This window comes from Lonchura striata, chromosome 1 (assembly GCF_046129695.1).
Source record: "Lonchura striata isolate bLonStr1 chromosome 1, bLonStr1.mat, whole genome shotgun sequence".
In the NCBI taxonomy this organism is placed as follows: Eukaryota; Metazoa; Chordata; class Aves; order Passeriformes; family Estrildidae; genus Lonchura; species Lonchura striata.
Genome location: NC_134603.1, coordinates 65,633,617 through 65,653,674, shown reverse-complemented (window position 1 = coordinate 65,653,674; position 20,058 = coordinate 65,633,617). Strand labels below are relative to the sequence as shown.

General features: G+C 42.8%; 1 protein-coding gene across 1 annotated transcript in view; it reads right to left on the bottom strand.

Moving 5' to 3' along the window:
* EPB41L4B (erythrocyte membrane protein band 4.1 like 4B) overlaps positions 1 to 19,665 on the bottom strand; it is a 207,498-nt gene extending 187,833 nt beyond the window's left edge. Inside the window, exon 1 of the mRNA XM_077784982.1 lies at positions 19,575 to 19,665. The gene's annotated coding sequence lies outside the window, so the exon portion shown is untranslated. The remainder of the gene's footprint in view (positions 1 to 19,574) is intronic.
* Positions 19,666 to 20,058: the final 393 nt, after the last annotated feature.

Sequence of the window (20,058 nt, the reverse complement as noted above, 5' to 3'; positions counted from 1 at the left end):
ATATTCAGCGTTTAGCTTGGACCAAGCTGACCTAGTGCTGAGAATAGCTGCTGAAGATGTGAGGAAGTGAAAAAGAGTCCCACTGAGAATAGCAAAACCACCAGCAGCAACATCTACCAATTAGTCCCCCTTGCTTATGCATACTGAAGACAATCCTACACACCATTGTATCAGTGAACATCAAAGTGCAAGCTGATTCTTTGAAGAGCCAGAGAATTGTAGCATCATAGAATAGGGAATAGTTTGGGTTGGAACAGACTTTCAAAAGTCCCCTAGTCCAATTCCCCTTCAATGAGCAAGGACACTTTCAAATTAGGTTGCTCAGAGCCTGGTACAACCTGGCCTGAAATGTTTCCAGGGATGGGCTATCTACCACCTCTCTGGGCAACCTGTTCCAGTGTTTCACCACCATAATTTTAAAAAATGTCCTCCTTATATAAGAATATATTCTTACTTTCAATCCACCAGGTTTCTACTCAGCTCCCCACCCCCAGGAGATGTCTGCTAGTGAGAGAGAGGCTGGTGCCACCGCTGAGAGAGCTGAGAAACAGGCTATTGCCAGTCCCAGCAGGACCAGCCTACTAACCAGCAGGGACATGCAGCCCATTTTCAGTGCTGCTGCTGACACTGGGACAGGCAGAAGGGTTTCTGTGAAGCACTGTCAGTGCTGACTGCCTCACTTGTTTAAAAATGAGCCTGCAAAATTTATTAGATGGAGCCATCTGCTTCTCAGTCATTCTCCTACACTACCTCTGACAGTGACTGACAGAAGAGAAACAATGAATTTACAGCAGTGGGTGAGAATCAATTGCATTTCTGATCCCTCTTCCAGAGCTGCTTGGAGCCCTTACAGTTCAGCCTGGAGTACCCAGTAACACATCTCCTGAACTTTTGGGATGCAGGGTTAGTATTCTTGGTCTTTTTTACTTTGCTCCTTGCAAGACCCAATGAAGAATGTATGCAAAGAAGTTGAGTTTGCAATCTTTATTGTTAATCAAGCTAGGAAAGGGGGAACTTCACCATGACAGGCCCAGTTTTTCTTTTGTTTTTAAAAGGGAGACATTCAAAGGTCATTTGGATCTTACTCACTCATAACTTCTGATTTCAATAGTCCAATAGATTTTAATAGTTCTATAGGCCTTAATATGGTTATGAGTGTATGAGTGCATGTTCTTTGAACAAGGAATGAACAATGAATTTTTTCATTAATAGATTCCAGTCTAAAACATTAACTTTTTCTGTCACAAGTACATAATCGTCATTGCAAAATGAGTTGTAGTTGCGTATGTTTCTTTTGACTATGTTTATTCCATTTCTAATGAAAACTGAAAGCATTGTGGGTTGTTTTTTTTTCTGATATTTATTTGGTGTGAAAATCAGGTGCAAAAAATAATGAAGTTTTGTCAAAACAAGAGAAGAAACTGCTTTGATTCACTTGTATTTCAAAGAAATGCATTAGTCCTGGTCCTTCCACTCCAGACCTAAAAAAGAAACCATAAGCCCCAAACTTTGGCTACTTTTCAAATTGTACTGGTTGATCTAACTAGCAATATTACTTTTGCCTGCAAGCCTCAGATGACAAAAACATGGACTCTCTTGAAGTTAATCAGTGACTTAAGGCAGCAGCATAGCTATTTTTTTTTTCAGCTACTCCAACAGATAAATGAAACAAGTGAAAGATGTTGCTGCCATTTCTAAAAGCTGATTCACATGTCCTCAGGAATTAGTTTTTATTACCAGCTGCATAAGCTGTGTATGTTCTTGGTAGGGTTTGTGAAGGAAGCCACGCACGAGCGAAGAGGAGCACCAGCAGCAGCTCAGCAGAGAGGAGCCCTTGGGTCAGCTGCTGCAGTGGGCAGCACACAGGAGCCTGATCTTGCAGTGCACGCTCGGTGGCAGACACTAGACCTGCTAAATTGCATCTGCTTCTCATTAGCCTGCGCACCTTTGCCAAGGGCAGGTCTTCACTCCAGGCTGGCTGCATGCCTGGCCTTCCCCTTCTCCCAGAAAGCAGCACCTTCCTGGCTTCTTGCTGGCCAAGCAGCCACCACTGACTGGCTGGCTAAGGTGAAAAGTCCTGGGACAGTGATGTCTCCTCCTTCAGCAGTACTGGAGCTCAGGAGCTCTTTCTGTGTAATGCCTTGCTGCTGCTGCTGGCAGGGCCACCCACTCACAGCTGTGCTCACCACAGGCTGGAAAACAGGCAGCACAAGTGGCCCAAAGCCAGGCAGCATCCTGTCTGTGTTGGCTGCCACCCCCATGGACTCAGGATCCATGACCAGTGCTTGTCACTATGTGGTCAGCTGCTCTTCTGTACTTTAGGATCCTCTCTGAATGGCAGCTGTGGTCATTCACATTTTAAAAAGGGCCAAGCTCCAGGCAGGGTAGTGGCCAGGTTGATTTGGTGACCTGTGGTGGAGCTGCAGGGTGTCAGAGGAGTCCTCAAGCCAACATGGGAGCTTGCAGGCAGCCCAAAGAAAACAGAGGGTAGGCTGTCCATTAAGCATGTCCATCTCAGGGCAGAGTACCAGGAGCCACTTCTCTCTAAAAATGTGCAAGTCTTTACTGTCACCTGGAGACTGATGCCTAAAATTCTTGTGTTTTCCTCCCGTTGGTATTTTTGAAGTATTTTGGCATTTTATGTCAGTAGCCAGCTCACCATACAGGTGACAAAAGACTGCTCCCACCTCAAGACAACTTAGGCCAATGTCTCCCACCTCCACAGGCTGTAGCACATGGAGAGATGGAAGGTGGGGCACTCATGCTTCCCTTGGAGGAGTTGTCCATCTTTCCATGGCATTGCTAAGCACCAGCTGGAAGACAGAAGAGATGACAGGTAGCCCAAGGCCACTTTGGTCTCAGCATTTTCCTGGGGAGAGGGAAATGTGCTCCATGCCCTTCCTCTTGAGCACACATCTCAGATCCCGCCTCTCTGTGTGCAAGATCACCACCGGTAACCGTGGCTGTACAGAGGCAAATTCAATCTTTTGCTCTTTCTCGCCCTCAGTGAACATTTATTTATCCCATGCAAAGGGGAACAGCATAAATAGGACCCTGTGCCTTCCTGGAGAACAGCAGCTGCAGACATCCAGCTCTTGTGGCATTGCCCTTGGATCAGTCTCTGCTGGCGGGACAGGCAGAGGAGCACCTGGCCTGTGACTCCCCAGGGGAGGGAGATGTGTGATAAGGGACTGGCCTTGTGCTGCTCAGCATCATCAAGGCAGGAGCATGTCAGGGCATGCTGAGAAGCAGAATGTGACAACCCCAAAAAATGCAAGTTCGGGAAATACTGATGCATTCAAAATGAAGTTGCTGTGTCAATTTTGGGGGAAAGGAAAGCTACAGAAACAATTCATCTATTGTTTGTGAGCAATTTGTGATATCAGCAAATACAAAGTAGATGCAGTGATACCAAGAAGTGTTTGAACATTATTAGATTAGATGTAAGAAACATAATGTTGTACTGAGCCATGTGACTGGGTGATGATTATATTCCTAAACCTACAAGGCACAAATGAGAGCTTCATAAAAGAAAGGGGAGAAAGGTGTCATGCAAAAGGGGAGAAAAATGTCATGTTATCTGTTGGAATTGCTGCAACGTGATGAAAGTGATTTGCAGAAATATGCACAACTCACCAAGAAATACTGCCTGTGTCTCATCCCATCCGTAGGAGAAGAAAGCTGGCATGTGTAGAGCTTCTTGATGAAAGTACTGAGCACATCCTCCTCCTTCTCCTGCCTTGCCTGGTGGCTTAGCAAAGCACATTTAGTTTTCACTGAAAGCAAGGACTGGGGTCATTTAACATCTACATGAAACATTTTGCATCTTGCAAAATAAGGTACTGTGAGGCTTTTTTTTTTTTTTTTTTGTTTTTTTTTGGTTTTTTTTTTTGATCCCTTTGCTGTGCAGGGTACCTGCTAAAGAGCAAGTGCTAGAAAGCAGAGGCAGAGGTATTTTCTGGTATTCTCTGGAGAGGTTGAGCTTTAGCTCCAGCAATCTGTGTTTTCTTTTTATAACAGCACCTCTCACTGTGGTATCTTAGCAAACGCTAAAAGGTAATCTCAGAGAGTAAATACATGTCCACTCCTCTGAGTTGACTAGATTGGAATTTGTCCTTTAATTCCATGTACTGGTGGGATTGCTTATGTAACAGATTTTTTTTTTCCTTCCTTAAACTAAGGTTATAATTCCACGGTACATAGAATTAGGCAAACATTTCATATCATAAAACTACAGCCTGTGGGTGTGATGGGCTTTGGGCCAGCATCTATGAACAGACAAATACTTTTTGTCATTTTGAGGAGTTAGGAAATCAGACAGATCACACAGAGATGAGAAATAGTAAATGTGTTTAATTAAAAATTATTTTCTCAACATGGTTTCAACAAAAATATTGAACATTGGGAATATCGTAACACCTTCTTCAGCAAAGCAAATGTAGGCCAAGAGGCCTGCTTTAAAGGAGTAAGGGGGAGGAATAGAAACAAAAGTGGATAAGAAGTTCCCATAAATCCAAAATGTGTCTTTATTTCTTAGGGAAGCACTGAGTTTAACACACATGTTGATGGAGAGGGTGATACACTTTCTGTTCACAAAAAGGACTTGGCAGGCACAGTTTGAATGGCTGCATGTGTGAGGGACACATGCATAGTATCATTCTGGTGTCTTGTGTTAGGGTGACTTTTGAAGGAGCAGTGGAAACTATCCATAAGCAATCTGGTGAGCTGCCCTCTGATTCTTCACAGAAATGTTTGTTAGACCAACTGGAAAGGTTGATACAGGCTGTGTCCTCTTTCTGTAGAGCTGGGCAGCATCTGTGGAGTTTGACTGAAAGCAGCTCACCTTTTAAAGAGTGACACCCCACCAAACCCTGGCAGGGTAGTTCCTTCTAGTACCTCTATTCTATCTGTTTTCTCCTACCTTGTGCATGAGGGATGAAATTTGCTTAAACCAGTCGATTCCACTTGCAGAAAAACTGCTCTTGCCAGCCTCACCACTAGAACAGTCAAATCTTTGGCTCAGGGTGGAGGGGCTCTGTGTCTTTCATCTCCTTGATGGCTCCAAGACCAACTATCCCATTCACCTGTTATGAACTATGACTAAGGCTGATGCAGCAGTTGCCATAGGGAGCCAGCACCACCTCCCAGGAATAGCCCAGCTAAAGGGACACATGGGCAGATTTTCAGTGGTGTGAAGGGCCAACACTGCCTTTCAAAGATGAGAGGCATGATTAATTAGCTGCCCAGGAAGCATTGCTTTCCTCTGTTAAGCAGTCTCTCCTTTGGAGCTGCTCATGCTGCTTAATCACTCATTTGGGACACCAAGGTGTCACAGGCTCACCACAGCCTTGGGAGGAGTTAGGGCTTGAGAGGGTAATGCCAGATTCCCATACTGTTGTCCCAGCCCTGGGCAGCTTTTTTGTGGGGCCATAAGCTGGTCATTTCTGTCTTTCTACCTTTATTTGCCCACCTGAATTAATTAAAAAAATGGGCTTTGTTGATGAGTTGTCTAATACATTATATTGTGCTTTGCATATTCAGCGCATGATTTAAGCATCCCCATGGCAATTCATTAAAAGCCCTAGAGCAGTTGTATAACAACAGGTAAGCAAATAAATTTTGGCAGCCCCAGTTTTGCAGATGCATCTGGTTACAAACAGAATTTAATGTGACTTCAAATAAACCATGTGAAAACAACCTCTTCCATTTGTCTGGATTAACATAAGCTCTTCCTCCCCTCATCTCATTTCCCGCATGTTTGAACTACAAATACAGCTGAATTTGAATGTAATCCTCATGTCTTTACCAACTCATCTTCACTGACAAAAGTGCATCATTAAGAAATAATAGTGTAAGAAGTGGGGGGAGGGGGGGGATGGACTAGCCTCCTGTTTTTAAATGTGATAAAAGCAAACCCATCCAAACCTGTGCTAGTGAGTAAAAATTATCCTCTAAGCATAATAAAATTGGTATCATAGAGCATACAGGCACAAAAAAAAACAACAAAAAACCCACCAAAAAAGCCCCCCCACAAAAAAAATCTAGCTTCAGGATTACCAAAGAATTTCTGTAAATTTGGGATGCTTTTCTCAGTTCATAAACACTTATTACATGTAAGCAGATCCAGTGCCTGGAGAAAATGTGCCGTTTAACCTATTATTGATTTCTTTTACAATCTTCAGAAGCAGCCAGATTGTATTTCAGGGTAGAAATGGAGAAGCTGAGTGTGCAGTGCATACTCCAGAGAGCTGCCAATTCTACCTGTAAGGTAACAGGGGGTTGATCCAAGTCCAGTGGACCTGGGAGATGCAAGTGGTCATAACATGATACCCTAATCAGGGTAGCAGTGTGCATTCAGTGTATGCTTGTTTTGGGGATGGGTGTTTTTGGGGTTGGTACAAGATGAGCTGCTGCAAGAGACATTTCTTTAAGACAAGGATGAGTGTCTAGGACCTGAAGCAACTCATCATCTGGAAGTTGTAGACTGATCCAGCTGTAGCTTGCTTTGCCTTGGCAAAACCTGGGACTGTGGGAACTACAGCCAAATGTACCAGCATCCAGACCTGAAAGTGGTAAAAGTGACTTCAGTGTAGAAGCCTAAAAGTCACTTTTCAGGAAGATTTTGAAAAGCCCTCTTCTCCAGTTTAGATGCTGCTCTCTGTTATTACCTGTCCTGCCCTGGAGAAGATAGTGACTGAAAGAGATGGTTACTGAAGGCACAGAGATGTGTAGCTTGATCATATATCCACTGCCACAATAAATGCAGAGAGAAGTTAAACATCATGGTCGGCCTGGTGCAGCTCTTGTGCTGTGGCAAGAGGAAATACACAAGGAAATCTAGGGCATGTACACATCATCATAGACATCAGAGTGGCCATACTGAGTCAGATTATTTGCCAATTTGACCCAGTATTGAGTCTCTGACCACAGTCAAGTGGATATGCAAGCAAGAGTGCAAGAACAGGTTAGGTCTGTTTTCCCAGAATAACCTCCCAGCCTTTGAAAATTTGCAGCTCCTCGTTCAGAAGAGTTATTCTGGTATTTAGAAGCTGTAGTGGATGTTTGTGAATTTACTCAGATGTTTTTGGTCCAGTGTGGATATTTTACCCTGACTCCATGAAAAATTGTTTCCTTTTGCCAGTTCTGCCCTAGCCACTCTCTGGTGTCACTGCATCCTGGTGGGACATCAAACTCACATAGGACAGCTGACAGTCACTCCCTACCCATCCTTCCAGGATGCTTGGACCTAGAACACTTCAGTCCTTTCATGTAATGTCCTTTCCTGGGCTGCAGAGTTCTGGCTGCTCCTGGTGTAAAAGCCATTCCACACTTCTGAATATTCTGAATCTCTGAAACTTTTCCCATCCTCTTATTTTTGGGATGAGGACATATGTGCCCTTTATGGAGAAATACCACATTTGTGAGGTACCAGCACTAGCTCTGTTGCTGAGACCAGTCTTCCATCCAATACTAATCACTCTTCTGAAGATGCCCACCAGCTCCACAGCTGAGAGCCAGAGCACAGCTGGGCTATTGGGCACTCACCAGCCCCCAGCAGTGATTTTGGCAGGAGGGGACAGTTGTGCCACCCCTGCTCTTCCTGGTTCAGATTTGATTGCAGGAGCAGATCCCTGCAAAACTGGCCAAGCTGGGGACACGGAGAGAATTCAGAGAGGGAGGTTCTGGAAGGATAAACACTTCTGAGACCACCAGCCTTTTCCTCACAAGTTTAATACTTGATGGCAAAACAGTAATCTTTTTCCCCCCAGCACGCCAGTCCTGTGAAATGAATGTCATCCTTTTCATGTTGCCCAGACTCACAACAATGAGCTTTTTTTTTTTTTACAGGCTGCCCAGCCTAATTGCTGTGCCACGCTGAGAGCTTACAGCCAGTTTCATGGCTTTGCTGCACATCATCTCACCCAGCATTGCTACTTTATAAGCACCTCCAGCCCTATCAAACAGCTACATGTGTTTCTTCATTTCTTCTGGGTGTATTAGCTGGTGTTGTTCAGGTTGGATTTTATTACTTTATCCTCCAGATAAGGCTGCTGCCTCTGTGATAGAGTTTTTGCCACCTACTATGAGATTAGCTGCAAATTTAATTTGAGAGCTATTCATCTCCTCTTGATACGTACCATTAACAACAATAAAAGTAGACATCACAACTGAGATTCCCAGAACCCTTTGGGTACCTGGCCTTATTTTAGTTTACAGTAGTTGATTGTTCAGTTTTATCTATTTACAGTCCTTCAAGTAGTGTTTGGTATACAGAGCAGCTTTCTGACATGCTATTAATCACCTTCTTTGAAATGACTGTAGAAAAGATACTGGGCCAGGAGCCAGCAGTTTTGGGATGATGTTAACTGTTTGCTGTCTTATTTCAATCACTTGCACTGTGCAAAATAACCCAAGATGTCCCTCCCTCAGGGTATTAAGTAAAGATTGCAGCCCCTGTGATAAGGGAAGATTCTGAAAAGCATTAATCTGAAGGGAGCAGTTCAGGGGGAAATACAAGGCAAGAACATTGCCAAATGGCCTGTTCCTGCACAGGGATTGCATTTTTTGAGTGCATGCACTTTCCAGGAGGAATCCTGTTTCCCCAGCATTCTGCCATTGCTACAAATATTGGGGTGCATTTGGGTGGTTTTCAACATCCAGAGCTTTCAGTTTATACAGATTTAGAAAATGCTTAATTAAACAACAGAAGGCATATTATCCTGTCTCCTTTCATCAGCTTGGTACCCATCAACTACAGCTGGCACAAACCAATTATCCCTGTGGCAACCACAGCTTTTGACAGCTCTTGACACAGACCGTTTTCAATTTGTAGGCACCCCATGCTATTTTTATGCTTCTGCAGATGATGGATGTGCTCTGCACCTTCTTCTCTTGGACTTGTGCTGTGGCAGTCAGGAGGGGGCTTTGGTATTGCCTTTCACCAACAGCAGCAGCCAATGCGTCCAGGACACTGGTCACAGTGTAGTGCAGAATGTGGCCATCCTCATCCTTGGGAAGCAGGGTGTTTCCCTCAGGCTGAAGCTGATGCTCTGCCTTTCTCGCAGTGGCTGACATTCCCTGCAGCCCAACACTGCCAAGGTCAGTGAGTGTACCCTGAGATAAACCTGTGTGATGGAACTGTCCTCCTGTGACACCCGTCCCACTGTGCAGGCTCTGGGCTATTGTCTCACGTTGCCTACAAAGCGCTGCAATCACCTGTCGGCTGTGGAGCAGTATGCAACGTGAGAGAGACCTGATGTAATATTTGAGAGGAAGGGGAAAAAACCAAACTGTGAAGTCTTTCAAAGTCAGCAACGTCATTTCACAGCTAATTAGAGGGCAGGAGTCTCTTTGTGGGCTAGTGACCAGACTGGCTCTGCTTCATGGCTGCCGTGCAGCTGACAACAAGCCATAGATGACTGGGACCTGAGGCTTTGGGCTGGGTGTCACCACCCCACTCAATGGCAAAGCCAGCAGCCAGTTCGGCAGTCACTTCCCGTGCAAAGATTGCCTCCTGGCTCAAAGGGACATCTCTTAGTTTGATCCATTTATCCTTCTCTAAAAGCCCAAGCCAAAAGCTATTGACTAAAATGGGCTTTGCATTGGGTTTCCAGTTGGTTGCAACGAGACACATATGAAATTGTCCCAAATTTTCTCATTTATAAGTCTTAAGTTCCCTCTGTGCTTAGTTCCATGATCTAACAGAAATCTGAAGCATGTAGTAGGAGATAGTTACTGCCTTAAGGACAAAGAAATTGTATTTTCTTTCCCATCTCCCCACAGAGTTTTAGTCCAAATCTCTTCTCAAGAGAATCAATGAGTATTTTAGAAGTGAAATCAAGGAAGATCCAGAGCAGAATCCCTCAGCACTTTTTGTTTACCTCAGCTGGGCTGCAAATCTGGGTTACTTATCTCTCTTCTTTTAACAGAACACCATATTGGCACATTTTCTGGATAAACCTGCAATATACAGACTTTTAGGGAATCAATATAGAGATTGTCAAAGAGTCAAGAGTTGTGATTTCCCACACACACAGAGGATGGTTGGCTTGTTTTGGGTTTCTTTTTAATGAAAAGTAGAATACCAAGTAAGAGTCTGAAGAGTAGAACAATTGTATTACCAAATGCAGAACATCCTTAAATTCCTGGCTTTTACCTTTAAAAGGAAAACTCTAAGAGCTTGAAGTTGATATTTTATATGTTGCATTTGCGGGTATTTTCTAAAAAAACATTAAAATAATTTTTTCCTCAAGTATCTCCACAGCTAATTAAGTGGATTGACCTTTCAAAAATTGTGTCTTCAATAGAAAGATAATACTTTGTAAAGTTCTATATTAAAATTGTATGGATTTTTGCAAAGTTGGATGACACCATCAAATGTTTCAATACCTCTTCAATACACTGGTAATTTAGGCTCTAAAATTTTAGCCACTGGAGGGCTCCCCAATTTTTTAATTAATTTAGTAGGACATGTAGTATGAAAGAATGGAAGAAGAATACAAAGCAGGGTGGTCCTAGTCACTACAATCATCTCCACAAATACTAAATTTAATGTGAATCCCAGGTATCCCTCGGTACAATAACTCAACCAAAATACTGGAAGAAAATATATTTTTGGTAGAATAAATAGTCTACTATAAGTTGGCCAACCAGCAAGACTGGGTGTGATTTTTTAGCTAGATATACAAAAAAAAAAAAAAAAAAAAAAAAAAAAAAAAAAAAAGTTTCCAAGTCTTGGTAGCATTACACAATCAGTAAATTTCCACAAAGTTTACTCTAATATATCAGTACTTTAACATATCAGTTTTTCATCTGGATGTTTGAATTATCACTGCAGCTTCCCCATGCTCCCAGACTACCAGTTCAGCTCTATACTGCCACTTGACTGATACCCTTTCCATAGGCAGCTGCTCAGAAAATCTGTCTTTTTTTTTTCTAATAATAATTTACATAGATTTCCATACTGAACATGACTGCTCATGGCCAGATCAGGTGGCAGCACGAAACAGATTCTGCACCTGCTTCCTGCTCCAGCTGTTGCACTCTGAGCACTGAGCTAACCATCTTCTGAGATCCTACATCTGGTGGCATGACAAGACCCAGCCCTGCCCTTGTCAGAGATCTGGTGGTGTTCTTGCCACAGCTGACTGCAGAAGGAGAGACCAATAACCCAAGCATGAAACATTTGCTGGTGAGTACAGGATGACAGGCCATGGGCAGGCCTGTCCCACTGGCAACCACTTCATCAGAGGTTTGAGCAGATTTTGTAGACAGTCTTGCAATCCTCTCTGTCCTACTGACCTCCTAGCTGCCACCCTGGTCAGACACAGACCCAGAGATCTGGCATGGCTTGGATGATGCAGCTGCACAGTGTATGTACTGCAGAAAACAATGCGAGTGGGAAAAAAACTGAACTCTAAGACTCAGGATTGCAAATCAAGGCACAGAGAACGCAAACACTCGTCAATAGGGATGCATTTGGTGCACCCTTAGGAATGAGAAATGAGTGGCATTAATTGTTCCCTCAACTCTTGTCTTTCATACTGCCTTTGTGCAAGGCAAAGGTGCCCACACCTCAGCATGGTGAGCAGTAGTTGTAGATTCCTTAGTAGAAAGGCATATTTGCTGCTAATAAAATATTAACCCGGATGAAGGGCTGGTAAAATATTTAAATATCCAACATTCCTCTACTCTTCAGCTTCCCAGCTGGCACAAATCACTACCATGATTTGGAATCTGATCAAACATGTTTCATCTGTACAAAGAGGCTAATTTATAAAGAAGGATTAAAATCCTTTGCAAGACCAGGCTGGTTGGAGTTTCTCTTTCCCCTTTTCATGCTGTAAGGCTCTTAAACATTTTTCCACACAGCACTTTTCTCGAACTTATCTTACAGTCTTTTGAGGCCACATATTTTAATTCAGAAACCTGAGGGCTGAAAATTCCTATTTATCCACAAGGCAAGTTCTATTTTGCCCTTGGCCCTATGAACAGCTTTGCAGTAAGCTTTCAGCATACTTTGAGCTTGACCCATAGAAGGGCAGACAAGGTTAGAGCAAGTCTTGGGACCAAAAGAGATGAAGAGCAAAGTTGGAGAATCTTGCCAAATGTAGTGCAGACACCTAGAGGTGGTGCAAATGAAGCTTGCCTGGGATGTGGCAAGGGAGCAGAAACAAGGGGAGCGCATAACAACCTTGGCCTCAGGTGATGCAGGTGCACATACCATGGTGATGAAGGCCACATCTCAATTAAAGTGGTGTGGAACAGCATTGCTTTTTGTGTTTAAAGTGGGCTGCCTCGTCATTTCAAGGGGTGTCTCTGAGCACTCTGAGAAATGGGACAGAGAAGGAAGTTCCTGTACTTGTCCTGTCATGGCTTTGCTAGTTGACCTCCCTCTCTTCTCTGCTTCAAGCTGACAGAAGCCAGCTTAGCTGGTACTGAAACACCATCACACAAAACAAAAGCCATTTTAACAAAAGCCATTGCTTCTTTGTCACAGGCAAGTCTGAGTCTTCTGTGGCATTTGAAGCAAGATGTCCTCCAAAGTCTGCCTTGGAAGAAGACCCAGTTGTGGTATTCACCTACCCTCTGAACAGAGAGAGACTTAGGACTTTCTCAGGACTTCTCCTGAGAGAAGCCATGAGAGAAGCATAGAAAAGAGAATAAAAACAATTCTTATCTCGTTCGCTGCTCCTGTGTTTGTGTCCATGTGGAATGTGGCATGGAGATTGTTTACCCAAGGTGATTGCTTGATTGGATTCTGGCAATGGTGGTTTGGATTCATTGACCAGTTGGATGCACGTGTGTGTCGGGACTCTCAAACAGAGAGTCACAAGTTTTCCTAGTTAGTGATAGTTCTTGTTAGTGTAATATCGTTATAATATATTATAAGAAAATAATTAATTCACCTTCTGAAATCATTGGAGTTCTGCACATCATTCTTCCCACCAGTCAGAAACCTGTTTACTATACCAAATTGGCAGCAAATAAATTATATCAAAGGAATGCTTGGTCTGAAAGATGGATTTTTCACTTCACCCTGAACCAACTACCTATCCAGCTTACCCAGTGTCCTGGGACAAGATCCATGCTCCACTGCATTTCTTGTTCTACTCATCACAGTAGCAGGGCTGCAAACACACACAGAGGTAAGCATCTTCCAGAAACATATGTTGATAATTTGCTAGGTAAATTAATTTAAACAACAACTTGGCATTAGAACTATCTTGGAACTTTAAAATCATTAAGTGTTCAATTACTTCCTAGGAAAGCTTTGAAGTGGTGCAGTTAGATTCAGCTCTCCAGCTGCTATCAGTGAGCTGCAGAATATGCATTTGCATACTCCTGGCTTGGATGCTGGCAGCTTTCCTGTCTACTATTTCATTGGGTCTAGGTGCAGATTATGGTGATGATGTAAATGTTTGTCAAAGTATTTTTTATTATTTGGTTTTAAATTTACATTACAAACACCTGTTAAAAAAGATGCAGTTAATCTCAGCTTGGCCTGTTGCCTGGGAAATTTTCTGTGTGGTGTTTAATATTAAATATTACTCTTGAAGATTTCTTTATTTTCTGAAGTGTTTATAATTATTTCTGTTTTCATCACAGTTTGAAATTGGTTATTACATGAGTACGCAGGTAAGAATGAGGATCTTCCTATGCTTCCTGCAAAAATCACCATTATTTTGTTAATTACTGAAAAGATGTTGTTAATACAATAGCCTGCAGAAGAAGAGAAGGGGAGAACTGAAAGGTTTCTGTAAGAATGCCTAAAGAAATGGCAGAAACATGATACAGCTTTCAAACACAGACAAGGCTTCATTCTTTCTGTCTTGTTTGATAAAAAATGAACCACATAGTGAATACTGTAGCTTTATGTTACTCCTGTCAAATCTTTAGTAAGTGGGTGTCCAGGGAATTAGATCATAAGCAGAGGGAATATTCCCCTCATTTGAAAGGATTTTCATTGTGTTTATTAATTTAACTGTTAAGAAAGCAAAATATGCTATTTTCAAAGGGATTCAATGAAGTGAGATCTGCCTGACCCCTTTACAGGCTATTCTGAGAGACACTTATCCTATGTATCAATGGAAACACCCAGAGAGAATACATGTAATATAATTATTCATAAAAGAGAGCTAAATCACTGAGCAGTTACACATCACTTAGGCTGAAAATATCTTCAATTAGGTAGGAATGAAGTAATATCACATTTTATGCAAGTTCCCATCAATAAGCCTGACACATGTCAGCTCTCATTTAATAACATATTTTACTTCTAATAATTCTCCTTTTTTTCCAGGTTCAAAAAATATCAAAGAAGGCTCAACTGTTCACAGAAATGAAACGTGGTTGTAGGAGGAATTAAGGTTTCATGTTTCAGCGCAGAAAATAATCCCCTTCTGAGGAGGCTAAGATGCATTTTCTTGTTTGGAAAGGAGCACTGGCATCACTGGGATGCCACATCACTGGACTCAGGAAATGGCAGAAGTGGGAGCAGAGGTTATAACCAGCTTGACAAGTCCTATGGTTCATACACCTCCACTTCTGTCCCCAAAATGTTTGGGAGGTCCTTTCTGCCTGAGCCAGTGCTAATTACCTCATGTAAGTAAACAGAAAAGGCCACGTCATTCTGGCACACAAATGTTTCCAAAGCATTAGGCTTTCTCAAATTAGCTGAACAAAATACAACTTCCTCCTGAGCAGCAAATGGGAAGAGAGACAAGTGAAAAAAGCAAGATGTTGGAGATGGGTTAAGACTGGGGAGTCATCCTGAGTGGTGGGCTCTGGGCAACCAGAATATTTCCTACCCAAGCAATACTGCAGCTGGTGAGCTGGAGAGACGAGGCTCTTTGCCCCCATTTAACATCCCAAATCCTGCTCTGCATAGATTGCAGGGATGCACTGCATGTAATTCCACCCCTCAGCACCTGGATCTCAGTGTCTGCAGCACGGAGAGAAACCAGGCTGGGAAAGGAACCAAGAACACATAGAAGCCATTCCCACAGGGAGCTTCACTTAATCCAACCCCACACAAACACGCTCAGTAAGGAAACAGAAGGGCTGCAGCTCCTGCCAGGCAGCTCTAACAGCAGTGTAACCAGAGGGAAAAAGTGAATCCATCCTGCAGCAGCTCTTAAAAAGAAGCTGCCAGGCTGCAAGAGCAGAAATGTAGGCAGCAGCAGTTAGAAACATGAATTTCCATGTCAGCATCTCTGGCTTCTCTCCCTCTATTATTTCCCTTAGTGAAAGGGTTGCAAACTAGGATTCAGGTCTTTAGGTGTGCAGTGCCATTTTGGGCACCCTCAGGTTGCAGAAGAATTTGTAGGGCACTGGCAGGTCCCTGGGGAAGCCACTGGAGGCCAGGCAGGAGAGCACAGAACATCTCAAACAGCATCTCAGCCCCATGTTAGGCAACTAACTCAAGGTAAACTCGGAGAAATCCCAAGAGATACATGGATCTAAGATTAAAGTGACGAAAGGCAAAAATGCAGTGAATTATTGTCAAAACTCTAAATTTAGTTTCTATAAACACTGACACAAAAATATATTTGTATAAAGTAATAAAAATAAAATGTATTTTTATAATGTACTATCATCCCTTGTGAGACACTTTAAATCAATTGAATGGGAAATACAGTGAATTCTGCATAGCAAACACATCTGCTGAGATGTTTTCTGGTGTACCTCACTAGTGCTGCCCTTCCAGCAGAGACACAAATTTTGTAAGCTGTGTGGCAGGAATGATTTTCTTGGTCTTTTTGGCCATTTTTAATGTATTGGAATATGCCAGCCCTATGTCCAGCCTGGCCTACTTCATCTCACAGAAGTTACTAAAAAGTAACTTTTTAGTAACTTTTAGTTAAAATTACTTTTTAATTCCAGTGAAAGTGCTGTCAAATTTCTTATGATTTTAAGGTATGGTAAGAGTGGGAGTAGAACTTGAGCTTTTTTTGCTGTCTTGCTTAAACCTATCCATATTTATATACTTACCAGTAGCTTACTGGTATTTCATATCAGACCAGCTCTCCCCATGCTCATTGAAGAGGAAATATGGAAGCAAGAGGGACCAAGGAAGCTGCAAATTAATGCTGATGAAAATGAAGAGGACAGAGGGTATTCCAATAAGTCTTTCCTATCTCTTCCAAGGTGTGCTCCAACAAAGAAATAATCTGACCCTCCAAACTGCAATCTAACAAGTGCAGGATTCCTTCCTGACTATAAATTACAGAGAAAGCCCCAAGTGTAACTCTTGCTATACAGCCTTTGGGAATGTGATGATTTCTTAAGTAGACACTGTTTGCAACAAGTCACAATGTCAAGGCAGAAGAGATTCTCACTGAATGATTTATGGGAATTTACATTACATTTCATATGGCATAGCTGTAAGTGAAACTAACCACAAATGTAAAGAGAAATGTCTTTATCATGTTGAAATAAATTGCTCACATGGGACTTGTGATAAAATATTAAGTATCAAGTCAACATTTCCCAGAAATTGTGGGTAATGAAAAATTTTAATTTTCTTATATCTTGGTTCCAGTTTTTCCAAGGGGAAAATTTTTTCCCCTTGCATAAAATAGCAGGATTGTCCTTGTAAAAGACATTCAGGTTCCCAGCAAACTCTGCTGTTGCTTTGTTCACCTCCAGTTCTGGTCTCCCGAGCTAAATGAATATTGTTATCTGTATTAACTGTGCTCTCATTGGCATGAGCTGGTTTACTTCACCTGTTCAGAAGCCACATAGAAAGTGTGCGTTGTCTCTGAGCAAAGGCAGTGGCTTTCTTCTGTCATTCATTACACCACATCTTCACAGCAGGCAGAAGCATCGATTTCAGCGTTATCCTTCTTGAATAACATTAGAAAGCTTTATGATCTGCAGTCATGAACTCATCTCTGTGCAGCCTCTGGATACAGCTATAATGAACACACCTGTATTTATTGACCTGTAAACTGGCTTTAAGATACACTTGGATAACCCCTTGGAGCTGTCCTCCACTGCCGTTCTCAGTTATATCCGCCTGGTTAGGAACAAACGATCCTGATTTCTCTGGAGCTTTGGGATCTGATAAATGAAGTGTGAGTGTGATTTTGCACTAAATGAGTCTATGAAAGTAATGATTTAATGCATGACATTTGTTTATACCTTAAAAACATCATAACCCTTTGCACAGATAACACAGCCAAGCCCACGGGGATTGATGCAAATCCAGGGAACAAAGGCACAGAAATGGGACTGCTGTAAGGCCAGCAGAGAATTCTTGGGGGAAGCATGAGGGCACACATTGCATTCGAAATGCCCCAGAGCTGCTGCCAGCATTCCTGTGAGCTGGTTGGCACAGGCAGAGGGTGCCTGCCCAGCACCTCTGCAGGCAGGGTGCAGCAGCAGCTGCCTGAACCCTTCAGGCTGGGCTGAGCTCTTGGTATTTCTGAAAAATACAGGAATGACAGGGTATCAGCTACAACCCTGGACAGAGGAAGGAGACACCCACATGGAAATCAGGTTCCCAAGGAAAGCTCCTGGTTGGAGATTACTTGCACACTCCTCCTGATTTCCTAACTGCAGCTGAAAGATTTAAGGTTTATTTCTGTGAAAAATGCTGATGTCCTTCTTGGGAGCTCCCCATTCACAGTGGATGCCTTGGCTCCAGCAAAAACCTTGGCAGTTCAGTTCCAAGGGAGTCAGTTCTTGGGTTTACAGGTGGGGGTTTCTCTGATCTGCGGCTCAAATGGCCAAAAGCAAGAAAAAATGGGGAACATGTGACTCAGAGTTTAAAACTGCTGTGGTTATGTGGGATAAACACTACTGTTAACGTAGAGGGTATATTTTCATGGGCAGTGCACATTTCAAGAAGTTCCCATATGAGTTCCTTTACCACAAGTCATTACTTTGTTCTGCTGAAATATATTATACAAACACAGCATATACAAAATCTATAGTGAGAGAGGGCAATCCTGCAACTGGCTTTACAATAAAGGAAAGAAGTAATAGGAACACCAAAACAACTCTCTAAAAGTCTCATAAAGCAAACCAGATTGAAAATCGTTAGTGATAATACCAATGTAATTCCAGTTTAACTCCATTACACTGAGAAATTACCAATAAATGACAAAGAAGTGCTTGCTGCAAGCCAGAAAGCCCAGACAACAACAGATTTTGTCAGCTTTTCTCACATTATCTATATACAATACTGCTCAGTTTCTTAATGGAAACAAGGTTTGAAGCTGATTTTGCTTTGTTCCAAACAATGGTATCTCCTGTTGGTGTGGCATGATTGCTAGGTATTTTTTTCCCTGAGTACACAGTCAGTTCCTTCTACCTTTACATTTAAAGGTGTTATTCATAAAGACAATGTCCCATAAAATTATATTGTACAATCTGTGACTACATTTGAGTTCACACATTCCCTAGGTAACAGTGCAATATATTTGTTTGAGGTTCAGTAGTCACCAACATTTTTCACTCATTACCTGTTGGCAGATTTGTTTACAGTGTACCACAGACTGTGCATGAATGCCTGTTTTAGATTTTCTGAGAGGCTGTGTATTTTTTTTAGCACACCTGTACATACTGTCAAGAACCTAGTTTCAGCTGCAAATTTCTTTCACATCAATGGGTTTTTCTGTTTCCTGTTTTCTATCATACTTCAGAAAAATCCACAAGAGCGCAGCAGTATGAAATGGGCATACATAAGCACATGTATCTAGTCAAGATTAGAAAGCAAGCTCCCAAAAGCATTCAGAAGCAAACAAAGAGACAAGGCTACCCTTGAATCCAACTGCAACCCCTTTCAGCAGTGTTAGCAAATACTCTTCTGAAATATGAATATTTTCCCCTTTTCCAGGACCAGTTAAAAATGTTTAGTTCCACTCTGAAAATTGCCTGCTACTGCATCTAATATATACAAATCTAATATCCCCATCACAGATGTCACATGTTTACTCCAGGGGGGGAAGAAAAATGCAAGCTGCACATAGCAGAACTCTGAACTTGGAAAGGATTATCTTGTGCGTGTGTGTGTGTGCAGGTCTGCATGTGTGCTTGTGTGTAGGCAAGGAAGGCAACTGGATAATCAAGCAGTGGGGAAATAGGTCTGACTGTCCTTAGTCAGAGCTTTGCCATTTCCCATCACCCTCCCCACTGCCACCAGAGCCTCTGGGGACTCGCCAGAGCAGTTCCCCCACATTGCTGGGACCAAAGCTTATCTACCACATACTGCCAGGAAAACTCACCTCCAGGCTGGGGAATGTCAGGACCTGTGACAGGAAGCCCACAGTGAACCTCATAACTCAGACCAAGCGCTCAAGCCAGGATGTAAACAGAAACCGGTTATGAAATCCAAGTCTGAATTTGGTGGTTGGTGTGAGCACCACAACCTAATGCTGGTCAAAAACTGGTCCTTGGAAAATGAGTGCCTTTTAGGGGTGCTAATAACACCAAGCTCATGGGTTTGATCCCTGTACTGGCCATTCACTTAAGCATTGCAATCTATTATCCTTGAGGGTCCCTTCCAACTCAGACTATTCTGTGATTCTGTGACAAGCACAGAAGCTGACTTTGAAGGATAGACTCACCTATCATCACTCAGGAAGCATCCTGGTGTAGTGCAGCAGATGGGCACAAAGCTGGATAGGTTTTTGCTGGAAAGGTTCAGTTCATGAGGGTAGGAGTGCAGTGACCCAGCAGCAGATGCCTGTAGCCACAGTCATCCTCAGGGAGCAAGGATCTGTCTGGCCCAATCAGAGGATGACTAGCCAGTACTCTTCTCAGAATGGGGTTAATCCTCTTTAAGCTTCTGATTCTGGCCCAAAGCTTTCCTGATGGCTTCACTGGCACCATGTAACTGGGCTAAACAGGGAGGGAAATGTAGTATCTCAAACAGCTGCCTCATGTTGGAGCCCATTTCAAACATCCAGATCTTGGTACTGCCCTAGCTGCTTCCCTAGGTGCTGGGGAATGGGGGGGAGCAGAGAGCAGTGGCTGGTAGCTGCTCAGAGAATTCGTGTGACCTGGTCTAACCTTCAGTACAGATGTCATCCATAGGTGGGCTGTGATAGA